Genomic DNA, 26,545 nt, shown 5'->3' with positions numbered 1-26,545 from the left:
TGCACTCATCCAATCGACCCACACTTTCAGACTTTTAATTTATCTTTCATATTGTCCGCTGTTTTTTCTTCGGCAATATTTTCTACTAATCTTCGGCATCACGTATCTCTGCCCCCCCTTCCCCCAAACTTCTTTCTTTCACTTTCTCTCAGAATCCTTCGGTCCATCTTTTTGTTCCCTTAATTAATTTTATCGTTCCATTTCGTTCTTTATATTTTTATCTGTTTCAGCTTCTTGTAACTTTTTGATATGCTAATTTTCTTCGGCTCATAGTTTCCTCGTGCCGGTATAATTCCCCTCTGATGGCAAAAAGCTGTCTAAATGGATTTAAAAAGGGCATAAATGACATTAAAATCTCATATCAAGTTTGTTTTTTTTTTATTTTTCCAATGATGTTAATTCATTTAAGAATTTTTTTAAATTCAAGTCTGAGATTATGATGTTAATGAATTCACATTTTTTTCTTCTTCTCTCCGCAAAGTCCACCCCCCTCCCCCCTTCTTTTTTTTACCGTTTTAGATTTAGCATCCCCGAGAGATTATTTATTAACCTCTTGATGTCAGATATAGATTTATTAACAACTTCGAAACGGTCGCTATGCCAACAGAAAATGTGAAAACATTTTTCACTCGATTCCAGTATGGATTGGTTGGAAAGTGAAGCAAGTTTACCATGGCGCATGCTCAGTGAGATTCTCACTGCCGAAAACAGTCCTCCCCTCGATAAAATTTCTAATTATTTCGAATGTGAGTTGTTAATTGGCAGACATTTTTGAAGAATTATTCACCCAATGGAGAAGATGCTCAGGGATGCTCCAGGTGTTCTCCAAAGGAGTAACCAAAAAGTGGGGGTGGAAAAGAAAAACCACGTGAACTTCACAGAAAGACTTAACACCTGGTGTCTCGCAGAGTTGTCCAAAATATTTTTGGATCTATACAAGGAAATTGCGCGGAAACAGTCCAGGATGAAATATCTCCATCATTTTAAGATCTCATGATGAAATGTAAACATGAAGGATCAATGGACTTTACACGCTGGGATATAAAAGCGCGCGCTAATGCAGCGAACAGGGGCAAACGTGGATGTTTAACGCACGTTATTAACTGCTTTATCAACATCCTGATATTCCAGTAAGACTCATAGGCAGAACACCTTTGTATCTTTGAAGATTCTTGGAATGTTTTCTTTGGCAACAAGCGAAAAAGAACCGCGATGTTTAATTTATTGTTTAATACCCATTATTTATTGCTCTTTTGTTTATTTTATTTTTTGTTATATAATTGCACTGTCACGTGTTGATGTTTGTAAAAACTACCAATCTGGAATGGACGAATCTCGACTCCCAAATAAAATTTCCTGTGTGCTGCTAGTCACCAGTGTCTGGTTGAAAAAAAGGCTGGAATTGTAATTAAGAATTTGTTGGTAAATAAAACTTAAGGGATAAACATGAAAAATAAATAAATAAAAACAAGCCTCCCCATCTTCAGAGGAGGTGTAATGTTGCTGCTTCTCCAGGACAACTTATAAAACTATCTTGGTTGGTGTACAAATGAATTCGAACTTAGATCATCGAGGACATTACACTCAGAAGATTCATGGTCACGTGTGAATTAATTCTCCCGAAGATATTGAAAAACTTATGAAAAATCACTTCTTGAGTTTGCAATCTTAGTTTCGCCCAAAATACCAAAGACCATAGACAGTAACTTAAAGCTTGTGGTCTCATTAACTCCATTGAATCCATATTTTTGGAGATTATTTCTCAAACTTCAAGGGGTGCGTAGAAAAAAAAAAAAAAAAAATGGAGATGAATACATACACAAGAATTGCAATTCAAGAACACAAGAATTTCAATTCTTGTGTTCTACCGAAAGCAGTTTTTCATTCATCAAAACAGGCAAATCGACTGTAGAATCTACGAAATTTAGTCCCAATCCAGTTCAATTGGCCAACTTCGGATCGAGTCTTTAGTAGCTGTTTGAAAATAGAGAAGAAATGAATGTATGTAAGCGCAATGAGGTGTCCAGTCTTAAGAGAGCAGTTTTTCATCCAGCAAAACAGGCAAATCGACCATGGAATCCTCGAAATTTAGTCCCAATTGAGGTCAACTGGCCAAATTTGGATCGAGTATTCAGTCGCTGCTTGAAAATAGAGAAAAAATCAATATGTGTAAGTGGAATAAGATGCCCAATCTTATTTGATTTCTCTGATAAAATGATTCTTCTAGATGGTCACTCCATCACCATACAGTGCCCAATGTCAGAAAGTCCCATTTCTTTCACCATGGTTTGGTCGGTTGGGGGTCATTTTTAAAACTAATTTAACTAAGTCTAAAAATAAAAATGAAAATTGTAAAATACAATCTTGATTCTTTAACTATCCCTCATATTTAATGGTAATCAAAGAACACTGTCCAGAGCACAGAAGACCAGTTCCTTCTCAAGAACAGCGCCTTATTTAAAACGAATCCAAGTCGATGATTTTGAAAGTAACTACTACATCCTTCACTGTTTCTGTCTTATTCTGTTCATCCCCCTAGAGGTGAGCGCAGTAGTGGCATACGTTGACTAATTCGCCGACCCTGCGACGTTCGTTCTTCCGTCTGTTTTAATTACCACCGACTGGGGGGATATTACGAAAATGACGAAAGAGCTACTGTGATAGTTACGTCAGTCGACTCCACCCTTTCGCAATGAAGCACGACTCCCTTCCTGACCAGGAGGGGGGGGGGAGTTGACGAAGGTATATGTGTGTGTGTGTGAGTTCGCGAGATGGCCCGTGAACTACGAAGGGGGTGGGAGTGCTGGAGGGGGCATTCGAGAGAGAGAGAGAGAGAAAATGAAATTTACGACTGCGTTCCAGATACATATTTCTCTCAATCATTTTTTTCCATTGTCGGCAGGTCGTCGCCGGTACAGCGTCGCTCACGTCATGTCTTCTAATGTCGTCCATTTTTCCAGTAATTGCTAATCGATAAACTGTAATGTCGCCGGAGTCCCGACTGACGAAGATCTCGCCTCCTTAAAAGACGGAAAACGGATTTCCCATTAGAGAAAGCGTTCTCTTGACGGGCTTTAATGGGTTTAACAATTGCAGCCTTAACCGGGGCTCCTTATAGATTTCTCATTTAGTCGGCTGCATCTTGAATGACGGGCTCTGTTTTGGGTGGCTTCGGAGGTTCGCGCGAGAAAACGTGGCAAAGGAGTGAGCCGGGTGGGGTGGGGTAGTGGGGGGCGAAGGCGGGCAGGCAACTTTGTGTTTACTGTTGCTAAACACACTGAATTATGAATGACAGCGTTTCTTGTTTTCGGAGGGAGGACGCCGTGGTGTGTGTTCATTTGCACTCCAGCGCGAACGGGGGGTGTTTGAGGAAATTTTTGATCGGCGTTCATTAGCTTCTCCCTCCCGTACTTGCCCCACCGTCAACTTTCTGATAACAAACTAACTTCGGTGCACGCTCGCCCGTGCGCCACATTATTTTTCTTTCGTCGCCCGCCAATCTGAAATAAGGTCGAAACAACGAACTGATAATTCAATAATAGGTTCGGATTGCGCCCGTGCTTCGGCCCTCATCCGCACGCAGTTTCGTTCGTTCGTGAGCGGTTTTGGCGCTTTAAAAAGCATCGTTCCGAGCCCGACTTTGTTTTTTAACTTTTATTCGCGCATTTTTGTGTGCGTGCATTTCGAGAATGCAAATCTGTGCGTCCGTTTCGTGGTTCGTATCGGTGCCGCCCTTCGCCATTTTGTATCGTGGAGTGTGCCGATAAATTTGTTATCGCCAAACAATCGATCAATTTGTCCGCTTTGAAATCGCGGCCTAATTTTGCCATTTCCAATCTGGATTCGAACAAAATTTTATTCTTTTTAATAATGTCCGATTTTCTCATTTTCACCCTTTCTCATTCTTGCTGTTTATCATTATCGATGCATTGATGCATCTCCCTCCAAAATTCTCTCTCTCTCTCCTTTCTTTCTTTCTTTCTTTTCTTGCTCTCATTTCCCCCCCCCCTCCCCCTCTCTCTCTCTCTCTCTCTTTTAACGTTCTGGAATACTCTTCTAGCGATGCATTCTACTAGAAAGTCATGTTGTTAAATATCTTTTTACAAATTCCAAATCTCTCTCTCTCTCTCTCTTATTCGTACTCTCATTTCTTTCTTTGTCCAGCTGTAGTCCTCTTTTTCTCATCTCTCACCATTTTCGGCTTTGTTTCTCTCCTCTTTCTCTCTCTCTCTTACTTTTCGTTTCCATTTTCTCCTCTCTTCTGTCTCTTACTTTTCCTCTCTATTTTCTGCTCTCTTCTGTCTCTTTATTCCTTTCTGTCTTTCTTTCATTTCTCTCTCTTCTTTCTTCTCTTTCTCTCTCTTTTTAACGTTCTGGAATACTCTTCTAGTGATGCATTTTATCAGAAAGTCATGTTGTTAAATATCTTTTTACACAAATTCCAAATCTCTCTCTCTCTCTCTGCGCTCTTTCTTCTCTTTCTGGCCGCCTGTTATCCATTCCTCTCTTGTCCAGCATCCGTCTCACATTCTTTAGCTGCCTATTTATTCATCTTTCGTTCACTCCGGATGCTTGTCAGTTTCTCTTTCTTTTCGCTCTGTTTGCAGTTTTCAATCTATCCAGCTGTCCCTGCCTTCTTCTTCGTTCTCCTTTTATCTGTCCATCTCTTATCTATTAATTTATCTGCCTACTCCGGTTTCTTCCCTTTCTCATTTCACTCACTTTATCTATCATTCTTTATAGATTAATCTCATTTCCCTCTTCTTTTTCTCTATGTGCAGTTCAATGTCTATCTATCTCGTCATTGCTCTCTCTGTCTCTCTCTCTCTATCCGTCAATTATTGTCCATTTATCTTCACTCTTTTAGAGTCCCTTCCTATTTTTTCACCGCTTTTTCTCTCCGCTCTCTATCCTCACTCCCTTCTCTTCTTTCTCTCCCGTCTTGTTTGTTTCTTTTATCTTCTTCTCCCTTTTTCTCTCTCTATCATTATTCATCTTTCTTCCTTCGTCTATTATCATTATTATCATCTATCCCCTTTTTTATCATCCTTCTCTCATTCTTTATCGGTCTATTTATCCATCTTTCGTTTTACCATGGCTGTCTTTCTCTGTTTGTCGTTTGTAATTTATCCGTCTGTCCCTACCTTCTTCTTCCTCCTTTTATCTATCCATCTCTCATTATATTATTTTGTTTTATTCGTCTACCTACTCTGCTTTCTTCTTTCTCATTTCATCATCCACTTTATCTATCATTCTCTATCAATTCATCTCATTTCTCTCTTCGTGCAGTTGAATCTATCCATCTATCTATCTCGTCCTTGCCTCCCCCCCCCTCTCTATCCGTGAATCACTGTCCATTTATCTTATCTTTTTTAGAGTCCCCTCAATTTCTCCGCTCTCTTCTCTTCTTTCTCTATCCTCACTCCTTTATCTTCTTTCTCGCTGTCCTCACTCTTCTCTCCTCTTCTCCCTCATTTTGTGTGTTTATTTTATCTTCTACCCCCTTCTCTCTTCGTCTATTATCATCCATCCCCTTCTTTCATCATCCTTCTCTCATTCTTTACTCATCTTTCGTTTACTATGGTTTGTAATCTATCTATCGGTCCCTGCTTCTTCCTCTTTTCCACCTTTTATCTATCCATCTCTCATTATTTCATTTATCTACCTACTCTGGTTTCTTCTCTTTCTCATTTCATCAAGTTTATTTATCATTATCTACCAGTTCATCTCACATCTCTCTTCTGTTTCTCTATGTGCAGTTCAATATCTATCTATCTGTCCTTGCTCCCTCTTTCTATTTGTAATATCACCCAAATTACATAATTTTTAACATCAAAAAACAATTCTCTAAATGAACGGACCCGAGTTCAATCCTCCACTTTCTCTCTATCAAAATTACACAACTGGTGCCTTTAAAAACAACATTAACCCCTTCCTGTAATTATTAAAATTCTGCAGAAAGGGAATGCTGCCGGAATAATCTTTCTTTCTGTTAACCTAAACGACACAGGTAGAATTAATTAATTTGCATCTTCTTTCTCACCAACGCCATTTTTTTTTCTCTCTCTCTTTGCCTCTCCCATTTCTTTTCTTTCTTTTTTCTCTCCCTCTCCCTCTATTGCACTAACGTCCTGTTCATTGGCGCACGGGTAAATGATAAAATAGAAGCAGTACCTTATCCTCGTCAGCCACCCACCAAAGCGGGAAGCCACACTTAGATACAGGCCCACTCCAGGACCCATAATGCCGGAAAAATGGCGCTTAGTCATTTGTCGTTAGTTTTAAATGGTGCCGTTTGGGACGATAACGGAGAAAACGATATTGATTTTTAGCTGAGCTCCGTTATGACAAGTTGTGAAGTATAAAGCTGGCTCCACGTGACCAGAATCCGATGAGCTAGGAGAAGGTAGAGAGTGATTTACCGTCCCAAATTTTTCCGTCTCTCCATAAATTTGTCTGTTTTGATCTGAGTGAACTCCATTTGCGCTTGCGTGTCACTATGCATCTCGATGCTCCGAATGATGCGCGCGGGAGGGCCCCTTATTACGACAGCGTCTTAATTCTCCAGCTAATGAAATTATGAGCGATATAATTATTCCCCAATTTTCTTCATACTTTCAAATAAATGACACTTAAAAATTAGCGTTTCTAATGCGATGGAGGGATCACTTAAACTTCTCATTTGTTACCCATCCCCCCGTTTATTTATATGTGCTCAAAATGTATCGATAATATCCTATAACGAATCGTGAGGATTTTTTTTTTAAAGAAACAATCTTAAAATTCCATCATTGACTTCCCCCTGTAAATGTCGTTTCTGTGTAAGACACAAAGCATCCACTAGCAGAAATTTCACATTTGTAGAAAAGAGAGAGAGAGAGAGAGAGATGGATGTTGTGTAGTTATCATACGTCACAGTCAGTAGCTTCCAATCGATATTCTTTGACTTTTGGCACACCCACCCATCACAATGAAAGAGTGATCCTTCGCTTTGCACCACCATTTCTAAATGTCCAGGCGCCAGGTTCTTCGTTCCACACACCAGACTAATTGGCGCCATCCGCTGGCTTCATTACGAAGCTTTTTGGGACCAGACGCTTACAGTCCATTGATTTTTAAATTTTTGACTCAATTTACGTAACTGGCGACCGATTATTCGATATATTTACACTCGACTGTGTCGTTTATCGTCTGCTTTGTTTATCAGGCAATCACCAACCATCGTATCCTCTTTGAAGTCTAAAGTTCAGCTATACGAAGCCACCATCTCGTTATTCATCACGTAGATAATTCTATATCGCCCCGGTAATTATCTCCGCTCTACATTCTTCGCGGCAATTAATTTCTGTCGTAATTAAGCGATTATCCCGGTGGAGTTGTACGTTTAACATTTTCCTGTGTTTCTTTGGCTTCTCCATCTTCCTGTTCTCATCCTTTCCTCTTTCGGTCCATTTTCTGCAGTTTGTCTACCTGATAGCAACATCGACCGAAGACAAATGACCTTCGTGTCTCAATGTAACGACGGTTAACCTCGGAATGACCACTGGCAATCGTAGTGTCAATTCTAACCCGCCCTTCCGTGATGGGTGCCGGTGGTTAGTTCTAATGACCTCCGGAGAGGATGGCTAATTGGCCTCTAAGGTATCTACGCCGCAGAATGGAGGTCAGCAGAGAGCGGGTACGGACAACCGCCGTGCGACGGGGAGGGAGAGAAATCGACACGTGAATGCTTGCAGCTGGGAGGAGTGCAATTCGCACACTAGAGGATATAAGAGAGACTGTGTTATTGCTGGCATGATTCTTATGGCTACCGGGAGGTATACAATAAATCTGGACAATCCCCTCAGCCAATCCCTTAATTTTTTTATTCGGGAAATGAGAAATGATCCGTGATCTGACCAAAGTCGTGTGAGACAACGAAGGTACGCATCGCAATTCCCTTTTCCCTTTCTTCTTTCCAACTCTTTTTCATTTTAACTCAGCTGTTTGTATTTTTTTCCTAGCCAATTGTAATTCTGTTTGAGGAAATCTTGATTAATTTATTTATTCTACTGTAATTCATTGCTTGCTGATGAGAGATGGACAGAAGAGTAAGAAGAATATCTTTGAAGGGGATGTGCTACTTCTAAAACTGGTCCCGTTATTTTACAGTCATGTACTTGCCTTCAGGGTTTAATTCAGTTTGTTAGAATGTTTTGTTCGTCTTTTCTAAGATTATCTGCTAATTAGTAATAACGCAAGTCCTAAATAATAACCCTGGTGGCCGAAAAAGTTGGTTCAGTTTCTTCAAGGCTAGGTGGGGCAGCAGATGCCTTGACTTCTGCACTAGGAGGATGGCAATGTACATCACTGTGAGGATACAGTCTGCACACGAGGATTTTATGGTTACGAGTCGAGGAAAAGCTTTGATGGTCACTCACTCCTATTCCATCACCATTTAACTTGATAATAAGCTGGTTGTAAATTTAAACCAGTTACTACATAAAAGGAAAGACAAGAGCCCTTTAAGAGCTACAATGAAATTAAACATACACGGGCATCATTACAAAACTTCTAATAGGAAATGGTTGGGACACAGGTAAGTCTGTACCGGGATCGTTCTGTTCATAAATTTGAACATAAATTTGTACCATAAAAATATGATTGTGTAAAACGGGCTTTAAACAATACAAAATATATACCAACATCGAAACGAATATTGGCGTTTTACTATATGAATCATACAAATTACTCAGTTGCGAGTAACCAGCGTGGTAGCGTATATATTGCACATGTACCTCAATATCTCAGTTGCGTTTTGTTTACAGATGAATCGTGATTTTAAAGAAATGCAATTCTCAACTCTCGAGACACTTCTACCTGCACTAGAAGAAAACCAATTATGATTGTCAACGCTCATTAATCAACATGCCTTTTCCTTTAATTATTGGTGTGGTGTTCTTGGGGACAATCTTATTCGTCCTTTTTTTTTTTTTCTTTTTTACCAGAAAGCTTTCAGGAAAAACATACAGTGGTACCTTGGTTTGCGAGCATAATTCGTTCCGGAAACGTGCTCGTAATCCAAAGCACTCGTATATCAAAGCGAATTTCCCCATAAGAAATAATGGAAACTCAGATGATTTGTTCCAAAACTCAAAAATATTCACATACTGTAAAAATGATTAATACAAAATACATACATACCTTTTTATATTTTTAAAAGCAATCGAATTTATTAATTATTGGGTAGAACGACTTTCACTGTCACTAACGGAATCACTACTATCTGTTGACTTTTTCTTTTTGTGCGACTTTAACAAAGAACCTCTCCAATGACACTTGCTTTTGCCTCCTTTTGAGGATTTCGCGGAAATATGACATTGCATTGTCGTTAAACAGATTCATCGCTTGCACTGCCACAGCCTTATTCGGGTGGTGTTTTTCTACAAAATTTTGCACTGTTTCCCACATTTTACACACCTCCCTAATCTCATTTGAAGAGAGGGATTTCTCCATTTTTTTCTCCTCCTCCTCAGACGAGATCTCCTCCATCACCCCTTGCTGTTGCTCGCGATGCAGATCCATCAGTTCGTCGGTGGTAAACTCCTGGTCATATTCCTCCACCAGCTCTTGAATGTCGTCGTTATTCACCTCCAGTCCCATGGTCGTCCCCAAGGACACAATTTCATCGACAACTGGCAGCTCCTGTTCATGAGCAAACCCCTCAACGCAATCAGACCACAGTTTTTTCCAAGCAGAATTGAGGGTTCTCTTGGTGACCCCATCCCAGGCTTTATCGATGATTTTGAGGCAGTTTACGATGTGGAAATGATTTTTCCAAAACTCTCGGAGGGTAAGGTTAGTTTCTTCGGTCACCTCGAAGCATCGCTGAAATAGTGCCTTGATGTAAAGCTTTTTAAAGTTTGAAATGACTTGCTGATCCATGGGCTGGAGTAATGGAGTGGTGTTGGGAGGAAGGAACTGGACCTTAATGAATTCGAATTCTTCCAGTAAGTCGTTCTCAAGGTCTGGAGGATGAGCAGGAGCATTATCCATAACCAGCAAGACTTTGAGTGGCAGTTTTTTTTCTAAAAGGTATTTCTTCACTGCAGGACCGAAGACCTCATTGATCCACTCAACGAACAAGATACGGGTGACCCAAGCCTTGCTGTTGGACCTCCACATAACATTTAACTGGCTCTTCTGCACCTTGCATTTCTTGAAGGCTCGTGGATTCTCAGAATGATACACGAGCAGGGGCTTGACTTTGAAATCACCGCTTGCATTAGCGCACAGCAAGAGGGTGAGACGGTCTTTCATGGGCTTGTGACCGAGCATTGCATTCTCTTCTGCTGTAATGTAGGTCCTCTTTGGCATCTTTTTCCAAAAAAGCCCCGTTTCATCGCAATTAAAAACTTGCTGCGGCAGGTAACACTCGGAAACCATGAGCTTCTGGAACTCGGCAACGAACGCCTCAGCTGCCTTAGCGTCCGAACTCGCAGCCTCTCCGTGCCTCACAACACTATGGATGCCACTTCTCCTCTTAAAGTTATCAAACCATCCCCTGCTCGCCTTGAAGCCTTCTTCGTTTTCTGAAGACGTACCTGGCTGTTTACTGACGAGGTCGGCGTACAAGGCCTTTCCCTTCTCACAGATCAAGTTCTCGGTCACAGTATCACCTGCTAGTTGCTTCTCATTTATCCACACCAAAAGCAACTTTTCAACATCTTCCAGAATACGTGGCCGTTGCTTTGATATTCTCGTGACTCCTTTTGCTACATCTAGTCCCCTTAGTTCTTCTTTCTTCTTTAATATGGTGCAAATTGTTGACGTAGACTTCTTATAAAATCTTGCGATGGCGGCCACTTTCATACCTTGTTCGTGCTTCTCGATGATTTCCTTCTTAATTTCTACCGTAATCATCTCCTTCTTCTTACCGCCTTCCTTTTCAACCCTCTTCTTCATTGGGGCCATTTTCGTAGTGTACAGTTAATAAATAACAGTCACTAAATTTGAACACAAAAAAAAAAAATTGCTTTACGCACATACACGTGGTCACAACGCTAGCACGAATGTTCACTACAATGTTGACTGTATACGAATGAGGTATGCCGACTGAGACCGAACATGCGAGACGATTAACCACAATCCCGAGCAGCACGTGATCACGTGACGCTCGGTAGGCAATTTTTAGGAAATAAAGCACAATTACAAAATGAGGAGGCACCCTTGATACACATAAACAAAGCTGCGCCCGTGTAGCAACTGAATAAACAACACCATAAAGGCAGAGATACACTATTAACACCTCACATTTTCCTAAAGCACATTTCAAGGGGTTACTACAATAAAACAATAAAAACAATTTCCAGTTGCGTTTCTGCTAGTGGAATCTGTTATAAACTGGTAGTAAACTCGGTCTAATTGCATTTGCGATTACTGTATACCGATAGCTGGAATTGTGTTGGTTTTAACGTTATTATGGTGAAATGTGTTTCCCCTTCACTGATATAAAACACATAAATACATTTTCGGAATCTTCTCTTCATTCCCATCGTGTTGCGTTCATTTGGGGTGATTCTGCGTTCGACTGCCATTTCTTGTAAACACAAAGGCGAATCGTGCATAAGCGAATTCGGTTCGTGTTATATAAGATATCGTTCCTCTATTTATAAATCGTGTATGATCGAATTCGTGTAGTGTAAACACGTGTTATACGAGGACTGACTGTACTCGTATTGCAAGACCTCGCTCGTTTATCAAGTTAAAATTTATTAAAAATTTTTGCTCGTCTTGCAAAACACTCGCAGACCAAGTTACTCGTAATCCAAGGTACCACTGTACCTACATTTTGTGTGGTACAATTTTTGGTAGCTAATTGTTTTATTTTCCTCCGGAAATTCTGGTGCAGCAAAAGCCGCGAACTCCCTAGCACCATGTACCAACAGAATTGACGAGAGTGAAGTTAAAATCTTGATCTACGCAGATGTCAAATTTTTCAGGTCTCCAAACAATGTTTCTGATGCTTTTTTGAATTGAGAAAGCTCTTAATTCCTTTTCTTGTTGGATCACCGACTTACCTTCTTACAGTAAATGCCAGCAAATGCAGTATCCTCTCATTTGTTGGTCCCAAAAAGGAAGATCGCTTCGCGTGATTGATGGCACAGATATTGCCATGGTTTCAGAGGTCAGAAATCTCGGAGTTTTATTTTCACACAATCTCAAGTTTGATCGTCACTAATAACTCCCATCTTTGGAATACACTGAACAGTACGAACAATCATATTTTTATAGCATATTTCCCAATTAATCCTCCCTATTAAATTTGCTATGGCAACTATACAATATAATTACTGTAAATTCCAAGATTAACCAACTCGCAAAGAGATGAAAGAAAAAGGAAGATGGAGAGGAGTGAAAAAGGAAGAAGAAAGATGGTGACAGTTGGAAAGAGAGAAGGAAGGTGGAGAGAATGAAAAAGGAAGAAGAAAGATGGCGAGAGTGAGAAAGAGAGAAGGAAGGTGGAGAGAGTGAAAAAGAGAGAAGAAAGATGGCGAGAGTGAGAAAGAGAGAAGGAAGGTGGAGATAGTGAAAAAGAGAAAAGAAAGATGGCGAGTGCGAGAAAGAGAGAAGGAAGGTGGAGAGAGAGTGAAAAAGGAAGAAGAAAGATGGCGAGAGTGAGAAAGAGAACTGAGAGAGTTAAAAAAAAAGAGAAGAAAATGGAGAGAGAAAAAGAGAATAGAGAGAGAGATGTTGAGAGAATAGAGAGAAGAAAGATGGAGAGAGTCAAAAAGAAAGATGGAGAGAGTCAAAAAGAAAGAAGAAAGACGGAGAGAGTCAAAATGAAAGAAGAAAGATGGAGAGAGACAAAAAATAGAAGATGGGGGATAGAGAGGGAGGGAGGGGAGAAATATGGAGATTGAGAAAGAAGAAAGATGGAGAGAGTGAAAAAGAGAGAGGGTATTTTTTTTTTTTTTGGTAGTTGTTGGCGCATAGGCTTTTGTGGTCATAATGCACCTCCCAAGGTTTTTGCAGTACTTTGATCCAAGCCCGAGGCGGGAATCGAACCCGCGACCTTTGGGTTGCCAGGTAGGCACTTTACCCACCCGGTCGGCCCAGAGAGAGGGAAGAAAGATGAAGAAACAGAGAGGCAAGGCAGAAAGATTGTAGGCGGAGAAAGAAGAACGGAAAAAGAGAGAAGAAAGATGGAGAGAAAGAAAGAAAGAGAGAAAGAAAGAAAGAGAGAGAAGAAAGATGGAGAGAGAACAGCAAAAAAAAATGAAAGATAATAACAGAGGAAATGAGAGAGAGAGAGAGAGAGAGAGAGAGAGAGAGAGAGAGAAAGAAAGGGAAAATAAGACTGGAAAAGAGAAATAAATGAGAGAATATTTCAGAACAGAAAGAGAACACAGATATTTCTATAGAAAAGAGAAAGGTAAGAAAGAAGAGACAAAAGAGAAAGATAAAAAAGAAAGGGAAAAAGAAAGAAAGAAAAACGAGAAAGATAATAGAGAAATAAGAAAAAAATAAAAAAATAAAGAAAAAAGAGAAAAATAAGAAAGAGAAAAAGAAAGATAAGAAAGAAAAAAGAGAAAGATAATGACAGAGAAAGACGGAATGAGAGAAAAAGAAAGAGAGAAATGAAAGCGTGAGACAGAACTAGAGAATATATAGAAAAATAGAAAGAGAGACAGACAGTGACAATAAAAAAAATAAGAAATAAGGAAGAAGGAGAATAATAGAAAGAAAGAAAAAGGGAAGAGAAGAGGAGAGCAAGAGGTAGAAATCTTAATTTTAAATTTGTTCTGTATGAACCTGAAAGGAAAATTGTCACAAAATGCCGTCCCTTTGTTTTAATATCCGTCCATCTGAGCCCACTCCACCGCATGATCATACTAAATTATCCCAATTATCTTATCTTCTGCGCACACTCTGTCAGGAAGTGATTTGGAGTAATTACTCATAATAGGCCTGTCGGATTATTAGCGAGTTACTCCTGGATGTTTGCTGGCAATAACAGATTATATGTCCTTTCTGAGAGTTGCACATTTTACCACTTATTCCAGAAAGCTCACGAAGCGAGCCTTCTGTGTTGGAAGTGTAATATTGCGGGGTTACCTTTCTTTGGGTCTCATTTCCTTAATCATAGCTCAAATATAAAAAATATAATTTTTCTGCTAACTGAATAAAATAAAATAATTTTAATTTCGCTAAACAAATCTATCTGATTTACAGAACGATGAAAGCATGGGATCGTTAGTACGATGGAGTTAGCACCATCGAATCTTCCACCATCCACATTCATTAGAAGAAACCAGAAGTGGAGAAACAGAACTGGACGTATCCACTGAGCAGGTATGTCATCTTCAATTACTTAAATTAAATTATTAACGACAAATTCCAGGTCAATGTTCCTAATGAACAAACTATTAGATTTTATTAAATTCACTCCCACCACTAAAGGGATTTAGAATTTATACGAATGACTTCTAGGCCCCTCTAGCGACGAAAATACGAAACATAATAATATTATCACTAGGAGTTTTAGCTGGATTTTATAAATTCCAATACTTAGTTTTAAATCATGCGGAATACAATTCCAACAAAGTAACACTGCCACCTCGTGGTCGTTATTTAACTGAATAAATTTAATTATTGGAAATATATTTAGGCACAATGGAGTCGCTTTTAGTATGAAAATTTTTAAGAAGAAACAGAAGGTGGAGGGAGAAAGAGAGAGAGAGTGACGTAATCAAGACAAGATCATTGATCTATTTTTATATTAAGAAAATATTGGGATGGGCGTTGTTCCCCGTTGTTCCTCGAGATTAGAATGAGATTTGCAATGGCGTTCATTTCCACGTGATTCATTGGAAAACGCGTGCGGACAGATCGGATCTATTTGGCCACCTGAAGTGCGATGCAAATTTCGGTGTCCCCGTCTTCTTCTTCTAAGAACCATATGGCGGCGGCGGCGGCGGGTAATGATGAAAGTGACGTCATTAGCAAAAATAGAGCGGCCCTGATAGCGTGCTGGAAGGGGCACGCGTAGATGAGTTTAGATGAGACAAAAAACACGCTTTAAATAATGAATGGTGAATAATTGATGCAGAAAAAGGAACGGAGTCTTGATTGAGAGACACGAAGGTGGGGTCTGGCACATGACCAGGGCGGTTTTTCTTCTGCCTTTCCCTGACTTTAATCCCGCGGCAGATTTATGTGCATAATCACAAGTTTATGTGGTTCTTTCGGTAATAATCACCTGCATGGAAACCGATGCTCGCTGCGAACACACGCACACCGAAAAGCGATCCCTGTATATTTCCACCGAGCCGCCATCATCTTCATTCTCTCATTCGTTTCCTCTTCTGCTCTCTTTCTCTCGGATATTCTTTCTTGTTATATATTTATTTGCCTTTTATTTTCTTAATAAATAAGATACATATTATATTACACTCCGTGCATATCTACTGTCTCTTACCAGATCTCAAGCTTTCTTTCTCTCTCGTTCACTCTCTCTGTCTCTCTTTCATTGTCTCTTGTCTTTCTTTCTTTTTTACACGCTGTCTCTCTGTCTCTCCCTCTCTCTCCTCAGATTCTGAGCCATGCAGACTCGACTGCATCCACAGTTTGACAATGGAAGTCAGTGGATCCTGCCGTTCCACTTCATCCCTTATATGCTCAGTCGAGTTGAGATTGAGTGACTGAGCATGCCAATGAAGTATGATGACATCACCTTCATGCTCCTGGAACCATTCGTCTCTTATGGAAGACTCTCACGGGGTAGCACAGTTGATATAATCACCGTCCTGCCCACACTGGGAAAATACCAGGGTTCGAATTCCATCAACAATCCAACCCGAGCAATTTTTATGGGCTTTTTTTTTTTTTTTCACAACATTTTGAGTTAGTTAGTCTCGGGCGAGAATTGCACAGTTTCCAATCAATATGAAAAATCATTCGATTATTGAAATCTCTCGATTATGTAAAATCGAGTTCGTTCGATTATTAAAATCTCCCGATTACTAATCATTGAATTATGACAATTTTTGGATTATTTCATCCGTTTATATCATTCTATTATTATATTCGATTATTCTTTCGATTACTAATCATTCGTTATTGCCATCACTGGTAATACTAATTAAGAATAGACATCGAATTTCATTCAGTGGTTCATCTTTTATGCTGTAGGTGGCGTTTCGTGTCTGCAGTTGAGGGGCACACAATCTGAAATGGATCTTATCTCGTTTCACGCTTTCCAGAAGGTCATTGTGAGATTGATACAATCTTTTCGATAGGGGAAGGATCCGATTTAATTCTTAACGGCTTGGAATAATAATCTGCCAATCGACAAAAGGTAATCACTTAATCTATGCTTCCTAATGAACCGCATTCTCTGCTGGCTCCACACACACACACATACATACGTACAGACCCTAATTGCTATGGCAATGCACGTGAATAGGCCGCTGTTTTATAGGCTGCGTTTCGCAAACAGACAAATAATAATGAAAGAAAAATATAGAAAGAGGAAGAAAAACCAAATCTCTTCCGATATTTTAATAATAATTATTATTTTTGTTTATAGTCGGGAGGAAAAGTTGGAGAATTTTATAAGCTGGACTATAAGAAAGTTACTGTATTTAGTGATGTCACGTGGATTCGAATATAAGCAATGCCTAAGTCTGTTCTTGTACTTGACCACTCGGCTACTGTACCAAAAAAAAAAAAAAAAACCTCGATGTTAACAGCCGAATTTGATTCCATATATAAATAAATCGAATGAAATAATCCAGTGATATAATCGAATAATATAATCAAATTAAATAACCGAATGATTTGTCATAATTGAATGATTTTCCATAATCGAATAATTAGTAATCAAATGCAATAATCGAATGAATAATCGAACAAGTTGCCATAATCGATCGAATCATTCGAATGGTATGAGATAATCGAATGATTTGCTATAATCTAAATAATCGATTATGACCTCTCGATTATGCCTATCACTAGTATTTACAGTATTTGAGGCCGCTCTAGAGTTTTCTTATCCATTTCTCTTAAATGTCGCAAGCAGCGCCCTCTGGTGCTCCACATTAAATCTCTCTGACAAACATTGGTGGTTTCCCTTAATAGAGAGTCTTTTCATTTGGCCCCTTTTATTTATTTGTGAACGGAGTACAAACAGAGCAAGAAGGGGCCGTCTGGTGCACAGCGGGGGAGGGTGAAGGTGAAGGTGAGGTAGCGGTAGTGAAATGAAGCGAAAGAGGCTCTCTTTCTCTCTCTCTCTCTCTCTCTCTCTCTCTCTCTCTCTAGTGCCGCGATTGGCACATGTTTATCTTTTCCTTCCCGTGTAAACAGAACACACATAAACATGCTGTCTCCCAGCGCTTAATGATTGAGTTCATTCCACAAAAAGAATATCGACCACGTGGAGCCAGTGTGCACGTGGAAAAGTGAAGGTCATTTTTTTTCTCTCTCTCTCTCTCTCTCTCTTTGTATAGAAATCAGCATTTTCTTGCATTTCCCATCGTGAATCATAAGAAAAACATCTTTCATCTGGGCGTGAATGCAAGCAATTCATCTCTATCCACCCATCTCATTCCCAACGTTTATTCTCTCTATATAGCTATCTATTTTTACCTTTCTTACTTTTTATTCATTTAGTCCTCTCTCTCTCTTTTTCTATTCGTTTATTCCTCTCTCTCTCTTTTTCTATTCGTTTATTCCTCTCTCTTTATATTCGTTTATTCTTCTCTCTTTATACCTATTTATCCCCTCTCGCTCTGTAATCTCTTGATTAACCACAGCTTGATTGAACTATTTGGGTTAGCATGAAAGCAAGTCTATCCAGGAGTCTTCAATCTATAGTTTTTAATTATGTGTTGTAAAGCTGATTTGAGTCTGGTATGAAAAAAAAAATCAGAATCTAATATTTCAGTGTGAATTTCGTACGTTCTAATTGCCTCCCAGGTTTTCTTTTTTTTTTTTTTTATTTCTTCAGTTGTTTCTGGCTACTTTGCTACCAGGAAGGCGATCACCTGGAAAGCCTGTCCATGCCACGAGGAGCCGAATGATAAGAGAACTGAATGAAAAAAGAGCTGAGTTGTCCCATAGCGTATGTGTTCTTCGCCAGATAGCTGAAAGAGTGGAACATTCAAACTGAAACTCGAAAAATCGTATTCCAGTAAAAAACAGAGGGTGACTTGACTGCTCATTCCAAGTAAGAGAGAGACTGTCATTAATCACACCAAAACATGTCGACAGTTTAAACGGATGTTGAGAAGAAATTGGAGAAAAACACGTCACAGGATGGATTACCATGGTCACTTAGCTGTTCATAAGCCAAAATTGTTTCCCACTTTTGGCTTATGAACAACAAATGGAAGTATTAAGCAGTACAGCAGTGGCAGAATGTTATTGAATGAAGAATTGCACTACACAATCCAGCATGAACCTGCTTTGGTATGGTGTATACCCAAAAAAACAATGGTTGCCATCTATGAAACTCTGAAGGCAGCTATCTGTTAACATTCTGAACGATTCTACCTTGTCTGTATTTTGTCAGTCCTTTGGAGATGAGTCGTATTTGTATCACGATGACAACATTCCTTGCGCATCAGCACAACATTGGTTTGAATTTCTAATTGAAAACCTGTGCGATGTTTAAGAGCAGCAACTGAGAGCTAGATCAAGACATCCTAGTTTGAGCAATGAAATAACAGTATCCTTATGGGAGGAGTGGATGAGCAGACCAAACTTGTAGAAAGTGGCCCCAGAGAGTAATTATTGGCATTAAAGCCCATGAGGTAGTCATAGTTGAAATTAAAACTTACTTTTTCTAACCAGATGCTTTTTCACTTAGTGTTCCAGTGGAAGTTGTAAGATAATGTATATATTCATTCATTATCTTACAACCGAGAAATCATTAGAATCATTATCAGAGACCGAGAAATCATTAGAATCATTATCAGAGACCGGGAAATCATTAGAACATCTTTAGTCAGGAGCCTTAGCTTTATCATACTAACTTTTGTACCTTTAACCAATTCTGTACAATGTGTTACTGTAACATATATTTCAGTTTAATTGAAGCCGCAAAGATTTAAAGTTAATATTGGTTGTCTTATATTAATAGATAGGAATTTTTAGCTTTTTTTCGCATTCAGGAGAGGGTTGCAGGACTCACCCGCCTTCTCCAGCATCCCCTGTTTTTCATCCATAAAAACAGAATACAAGCAATTTACTGACATATTCCACAGATGTCTCATAGTCAGAGTTGCTTTGGAACAACGAGAAAGCAACAGAGGTGGATTTACCACTAGATACAAAAGACTCGCACTAAGAGGTCCTGATTCAGGTTGAGTTTCTCAAACCCTGCATTAAGCATGCACGTTCTTTTATATACACTTCCCGCCTAAAATTATTTATTTATTTATTTATTAATAAATAAATAAATAAATAAATAAAAGTGTCGAACCATAGAGACAACGACAACAGTTTTCGTTAATTTTTTTGAAATTAGCTATGACAATGTAAGGTTTAATATAAAAAAAAAATTAAGCTTTTTTTATTAAGAATTGAAAAATTTAAAGCAAAAGAAATATATTAAAATGATTAATATTAACAACCATACTGATTTTTAATCAAAATATCTTCCACAAGATTTTATCACTGCCTTACGCAGACGTGGCATTCTGGAGACTAATTTTATGTGTCTTGACTAACATTATTTTAAGCAATCTGCAAGGTTCCCATAAATTTTGTGAAGATGGGTAGACTTCACGAACTTGATCTAAATAATCCCATAAAAGGCTGTATTGGATTTACGTCAGGCGATTGGGGTGGCCATACCATAATTTTCAATACCCACTCCTGTAGTTTAGTTGCTAGAAAGTCCCTGCACAGCTTAGACTGTGCGTCGAATCATTGTCTTGTTGTAATGTAAAATTTCTTCCACAAAGTTGTGGTCCAGAAGATATTGTATATGTTCAAGAATGTTTTTATAGTATTTTTTTTTTCTTAAAATTCCTTCTTCAATTCTGGCGATGTTACCCACTCCAGAAAATCAGAAGCAAATCCAGATCATGATGAAACCGCTATCGTGCTTGACTGTAGGTACTAAACAATGTGGCACCATTTTTTCTTCAGTTGATCTCACATAAGCTCTACGCTTGTAGCCAAAAATTTCAAATTTGGATTCATACGTCCACAGCATGTTTTTTTTTACTCTTCAATTGTCCAATATTGATGGTTCTTAGCCCAAGACAACCGTTTTTTTTTTCGCTTTTCCAGTTTAATTAGAGTAATAAAGTGACTATAGTTGATAAATAGCCCACTGATTTTACCGATTTATACTCAATTGACATCAATAAGGGCTAAAACTTTAGAGTGCGTTTAAGATCCCAGAATAGCTAAATAAGCCACTGACAATTACGTGGCTTAAGTTCTGAAAGTCTAAAAGTTGTCAAAACTATTCAGTTTTTTTCCTTCCTGTTTATGTTCTTGAATGGGCTTTGTTAACCACTTCTTTACTCCACCCCCAAAGAACAAGCCAGTGTCAGATCTAGATTACTAATTGGCTATTCAATTGGTCTATGCTGGCTTCATCACTTTCTAGAAAGATAATTATACAACCACGCAGGGACAATTGGTAAAAGAAATATGGAGGACTCCAGCTACATGAATATTAGTCCTTCCACTTGTTTCCAACGTGAAATGGTTGCACATATGACAAATTCAAACATCTGAAAGTAACGTTAACTGTTAATGGCGGTCCCGTAAAAGATACAGACCAACAAAGTGTTGCAGTCAAGCCAAGGCAAAGTTGGATTAGACAAATAGTGTCATTCCTGGATTGTAATCCGTCCAATAAAAAAATCCTCCAATACTGCTTCATCTAACCAGAAAATGTTGTTTAATAGATAGATAATAATAATTTTTCCATAATGGGTTCAGTAAATTTGGAATTTACTGAACACAGCCATCCGAAAACAATCCTTGGACACATTGAGGGTTCATATTCGGTAATGCAATTTCTTTGTCGGCACACTATGGACTCTTGCAGTTTCTATGGATTTTTTTCGGACTGCAAGTGAACATGATTTGAACAGCTACATATTTCAGAAGTTATCTGAAATAAAAATCATTCCACAGATCAGATGAATACAGTTGTTAATCAAATAAAAACGAATCTTATTGTCCTTTAGAAAAAGGGGACATGTTACATGGGTAGATATCGTGTTACCATTCTGCAATAAAAAAAACCCCACACACACATAAGGGCTAACTCACAAACATGGATGATAAGATTCAACTACTTTAATCAAGGTTCCCAATTCCGAGGAATTTTTCCCCTCTTTGTGGTGTTCATCCTCACGACATCGGAATCCATCGGCAGGTTTAAAAAAGAAAAAAGTGTCGATCTCAACACTTTCCTCCACCGCCTTCAGAAACGACATTTTATTTTATTATTTTTTTACACATTATGACCCCCCCCCCGCGTACTTAGAACGATCATTTCCAGTTGGGTTGGAGAGGAGAGGGACTCGGGGGGAAAAAGGGAGGAGAGAGCTCACTTACATACCACTACCCTGTACTTGAGTACCCTCAGTATCGATTAGCTGTGGTATTAATCGATCTCTTGCACGTGCATTCGAAGTCTGCCATTGGATTACGTAATCATCGCAGCTATTTGTAGAAGGGATGTTTGGCCGTGGCTGAGGAAACAAGCTAAGTTAATATTACGGGCACATTACGGCCCTAGCGGTTCCGACAGCGTTCCCGCCACTTGGACTCATAAAAGTTCGTTTCTTAATTAAGCGAAGAGAAAAGACGCGAAACTAAGTAATATAGTTAGAGACGACCATTTTCGAAGGGGAACATTCTATGACGTTCGCTGTGTGTGTAAGGGGGGAATGCACCTGTTTTTTCTCCCTCTTTTTTTAATGGAGGTCTAGATTTTCATTTAATTTTGGAACTTGGAAAGTATTTTATCCTCAGTTTTTATTAATATGAAGTCCTGCGTATTGGGCATGGGCGCTTCAAATTTTCTCTTAATTTAAGCTAAACAGGACACTCAGGTGGCATTTTGAACTCCAAATTTCTGATTTCTTACACTCTGGTGACTTTTACTGAAGCACTTTGTATACCGATAAAACTTTATTTGAATTTAACTTCATTCTGTTATAATTGATCCATCAGTGACTGCCATATTGAAGTAAGCCAAACTTATCTTTAGAAAGGTGGGGATTTCTTTTCAGAGGCTTCTGTTTTTGTAAATGATAGCAATACACTACCCTCCAAAAATATCTGAAAATACGTCGGTTTCGCATTAATGTCACTGCCACTCACTACATTAGAGTGTCGATCCCTGGTTGGCTACTATGATAGATTCCACCCTCTGGGGTGGGCTTTCAATCAACGAACGATACACTACAATGGGTATAGTACTCCATTCCTCCTGTGCAAACAGTGATCAGTTGAACTACCGATGTGAGATGTGTTTTGGCTTTCACCGACAACTCAGTTCATCCCACAACTATTCCATAGGGTTCATATTGTGACGAATCTCCGCTGGCCATTCCAACTTTTGTACGTTGATATCTACGAACCATTTTCGAACAGCACTGACGGTATGGCATCTTGTTGAAACAAATATAGCTCTGTATCAAAGAATTGCTACATCTTAGGGAGCGTAGAATTGCACAAAATGTTAAGGTAGACGTCGGCATTCATGGCTCCCCACGCCATGAGAGAGGCGTAACACTATAACCCACCTTTTCCAAATTTCATTGTTGGCATAGTGCACTTGGGCATCAGATATTCTCCAGGCATCCTGCGCAACAGCACTCGCCTATCTGATCGGAATAGGATGTGTCGAGATTGGTAACTCCATAGAACCGATTTACTGCTCTGTGGATCATTTATGGCGTTCTTTGCACATCCAAGGCGATACTGCTGATTGCAGTTGATGATATTTTGAGCCTCCATTCTTTCCTCATTCCTGTTGATGCCTTAAACTCCTGGTTGATGTTTTACACGGATGTCTGACGAAATTGTCGTATTATAGTTCTAAGTATCCTCTGGTCACTTGGAGTGAGCTTCAGTAGTCTTCCTGTGCGTTGTAGGACAGTAAAAGTACTGTCACGTTACATTTCTTGGTAAGATCACTGACGGTCGACTATGGATGGTGTAGGCTGTCAGCAATTGCACGAATCGGCAAACAAGCCAATAACGCCCCTCTCGAAATCAGTAGTCAGCTTGACTCGAAAAGGCTAAGTGAATGACACTGAGACGCCTGTTTATTTTTCCCACTACTATAACTTGTGTGACTCAAACGCCTTCCTAATATACCGGTCTGTGTCACCTGTTATCCGAAGAGGTTCAATGGATTATGAAAACACTATTTGGAGGGTACTCTACACTACTTTTCTAGCTTATGTGTTGTATCAGTAATAAAAGGAACAAAGTGGCACTTCTAGGGCGCTATGTCCTTTGTGTTTCCCAGTGTGGGGTTCCACAAGGTTCCTCATTCTGGCCACTACTTTTCACCATCTTTATCAAAATGACCCTAGAAATTTGGACGCTGTCAATAAGATACAGATATTTATCTTTGCGGAATATATTAATTTTTTTAACCAGTCAGCTGTATCAGTGACATTGGAATTCCCCAACATGCAATTAATTGATCTGTTACCTAGGCAACCAAAATGACCCAAAATCAACGCCTCGAAATGTGTTTCGGTGTCCTTCACTGAACCCAAGAAAAAGCTTTTACCAACAATATCGTCAGCCAAGTAACCAATCCAACAGGGTATATAAAAATCAAGTGCCTTCCATATTGATTATTCCAGATTTCCAGTTATTTTTAAAATTTGAATACATCAAAAATCAGACTATCTCGAGAAGGTACAAAAAAGATTGTTGTGTTTTACGTTGTGGAGAAATTATTTTAAACTTCTCCACAACATAATCTCAGGAAAAATTTCATCCCACAGTTACTGGAACAACTCTCCTACAGCACCAATCAGGAAAAAGAAACATTTTACGCACAGAAGACAAAACTAGACCTTTATTAATATGATAAAGTGCACTTAAGCGCCATCTTAAGGAAAAGCAGACAAATTGTATCTAGATAAAGTAAAATTTATTAATTATGAAAATTAATTAAATAAACCTACATGGTCAATATTTAACTTAAGTTGTCCAAACTTTGTGAAAATCATCAGAACAAACACGGCAGCGATACCTTTAATTAGAGGTATTGCTGCTGCATTTGTTAGCACTGCCCACAAGAAAAGTATGTTACAAATAAACGTATATATATACGGTTTTGCTTTAATTTTTTTTAAACAACCCAAATGCTTATTGACAATTACTCCAAAAGCCTGGACAGCAACTGTCATTCAATGGATACTTTGAAAATGATTTCTCATTCACACAGAAGTTGTCACCTGTACCTGAAACATTCGTTATTCAACTGGTGAACGTTCCAGTCTCAATGGCAATGATCCAGACCTCAGATTGCATAAGTTAGATGTTGGAAGAATGAATATGCTATTTCTGAAAAGAAAACATTACATTACAAACAAAATACAAACATTACATTGCTAGTTATAGGTGCTGAAAGGGTTGAGACTATCATTCCAGCCAAAGCAGATTGTTTAACCTCACACTGGTGGGAGGTAGTGCATGAACGAGCTATTTTCTGAGTAGGTAGGCGTCCCTTCTACCACGCTTGGAGTAATTTTTGTTAACGTCACATGTTGGTACTGCATAAGGTTTGCTGTAACTAGATTTAGTGCAAAACAGTTCCTGATATTTCTCCACCCACGTTCAAGGAAATGAGACAGAAGTTGAACTGAGAACTTCGCTTCTTTTCTAAATAAAAATTAAAGCACCATCTAACTCATTTCACCTTTCTACGAGTGCGTCGAAGAATAATCACCATCCACGATGACTTTCACATAATTTTTCCTCAAAACCTTGAAAAACTGCACGAACCTTTTGGGGTCACCCGATAAATAATAGTGTTTATTTTGTAAAAGAATCTATCTCTTTTTTTTTTTGCCCATTCATTCTTTGTAAATTGAACTGAAATTTTCTACATATATCAAATAACTGATGAAAATAAGGTGATTTTAAATACAGCGGTCTGATCATGCATCACTCAATTCGATTTCGCACAGTTAGAAACTTTTAATGATCCAACAGCAAAGGAATACCGTATGAATAATTGATTTTGGACAGCAGTAAGCAGAATAGAAGCTACCAACCAAAGGCGAATAGAGTAAGAGTTCCGAATGTCCATCCAAACGTGATATTCCTATTGCAGAGAAAATTTTTCAAAATGCAGATTTGTTCCCAAAATTTAAATTTCAACCAAGAATCACAATACCAAAAGAGGTTAGATATCTGGCCCTAAGTGTCAGATAAAATTAGGATATCTCCAGCAAACAGTATCCCACAGGCTGTGGAGGAGAGGTTTGTATGCAAGATTTCAGTTGATTTCTGAACGTGCTACTTGTATCCAACAAATCCAATGTGACGATAACAGATGAATCCAGATCTAGTTCACTTTTTCTGTCAGTGTAGTGTTTATCAGTCGGGGTTGTACTTCTAGTCGAGCTCAGCAGAGGGACTAGGGCCCTTCCCCTATAACACGCGACAAATCGAATGGACTAAAGTGCCATAAGAACTGACACACCATGATCTGTTTTTCCTTCTCAGATTGGTGAGCCAAAGTGAGTCTGACGAATGCCTTGATATGTACTACCACATAAGCAAATAAACTGAGTGATCACTGAATTGTGACCACCTAATACCATGTTGGGCCACCGTTCGCACGGATAGCAACTATTCGCCTAGGCATTGACCCTACTAGACGCCCGTAGAGATCTGCAGCCATGCTGCCTGCAAGTCTTTCTACACTGTCGGAATAGGTGACAGTTGCGTGTCCATACGCCTCACTTCCCATTCCTAAACAGCCCACAGGTATTCAATTGGATTGAGGTCAGGCGAATTTGAAGAACAATCAAGATGGATGCTATCTTCACTGTGTTCGTCTAACAATTCGTGCAAAGTGCGGGTCCGATGACACGACTCATTATCGTCTTGGAAGATCCCGTTTTTGTCCTGGAAAAAATGCAATATGGCAGGGTGCATATGGTCTTCTAAGCGCTACCGGTCTTTTCCATCTGGTGTGAGGAGGACGGTGATTATACCATCAGCGCTCGCTACTCACGAGGGCTTTTGACTAAGGTATCGCTGTAGCAGCCATGCATGATTCAATGCACACAGTGACATAAATATCATAGAAAGTCGGCAGTGGCAAAGCAAAAGCTTCCATTACCAATTAGGATTGTTCTTCAATACACTTTAAGGTAACCTCAAATACGTTCAGCAGCGAATGGAACAAAAATGTCGACTCATTTTTAAGTGGTAGAACGTTCGCCAAAGATTCTGTAGCATGAGCTTGAAAGCCTGAAAATCTGATGTAAAGCTTTTGCTAACGAAAAAGCGCTTTAAAGTTCTATTGAATTGGACCACAGAACTTGTA

The 26,545-nt window shown here is 39.1% G+C and overlaps 1 protein-coding gene across 1 annotated transcript in view; it reads left to right on the top strand.

Moving 5' to 3' along the window:
* LOC150088921 (forkhead box protein P1-like) overlaps positions 1–26,545 on the top strand; it is a 405,171-nt gene that overhangs the window by 52,832 nt on the left and 325,794 nt on the right. Inside the window, exon 2 of the mRNA XM_090370955.1 lies at positions 14,215–14,334. The gene's annotated coding sequence lies outside the window, so the exon portion shown is untranslated. The remainder of the gene's footprint in view (positions 1–14,214; positions 14,335–26,545) is intronic.

The sequence above is a fragment of the Mastigoproctus giganteus genome, chromosome 3 (assembly GCF_048544385.1).
Source record: "Mastigoproctus giganteus isolate SK-2022 chromosome 3, ASM4854438v1, whole genome shotgun sequence".
NCBI lineage: Eukaryota > Metazoa > Arthropoda > Arachnida > Uropygi > Thelyphonidae > Mastigoproctus > Mastigoproctus giganteus.
Note: the sequence above shows the minus strand (reverse complement) of the source record. Positions and strands in the feature narration are given on the sequence as shown.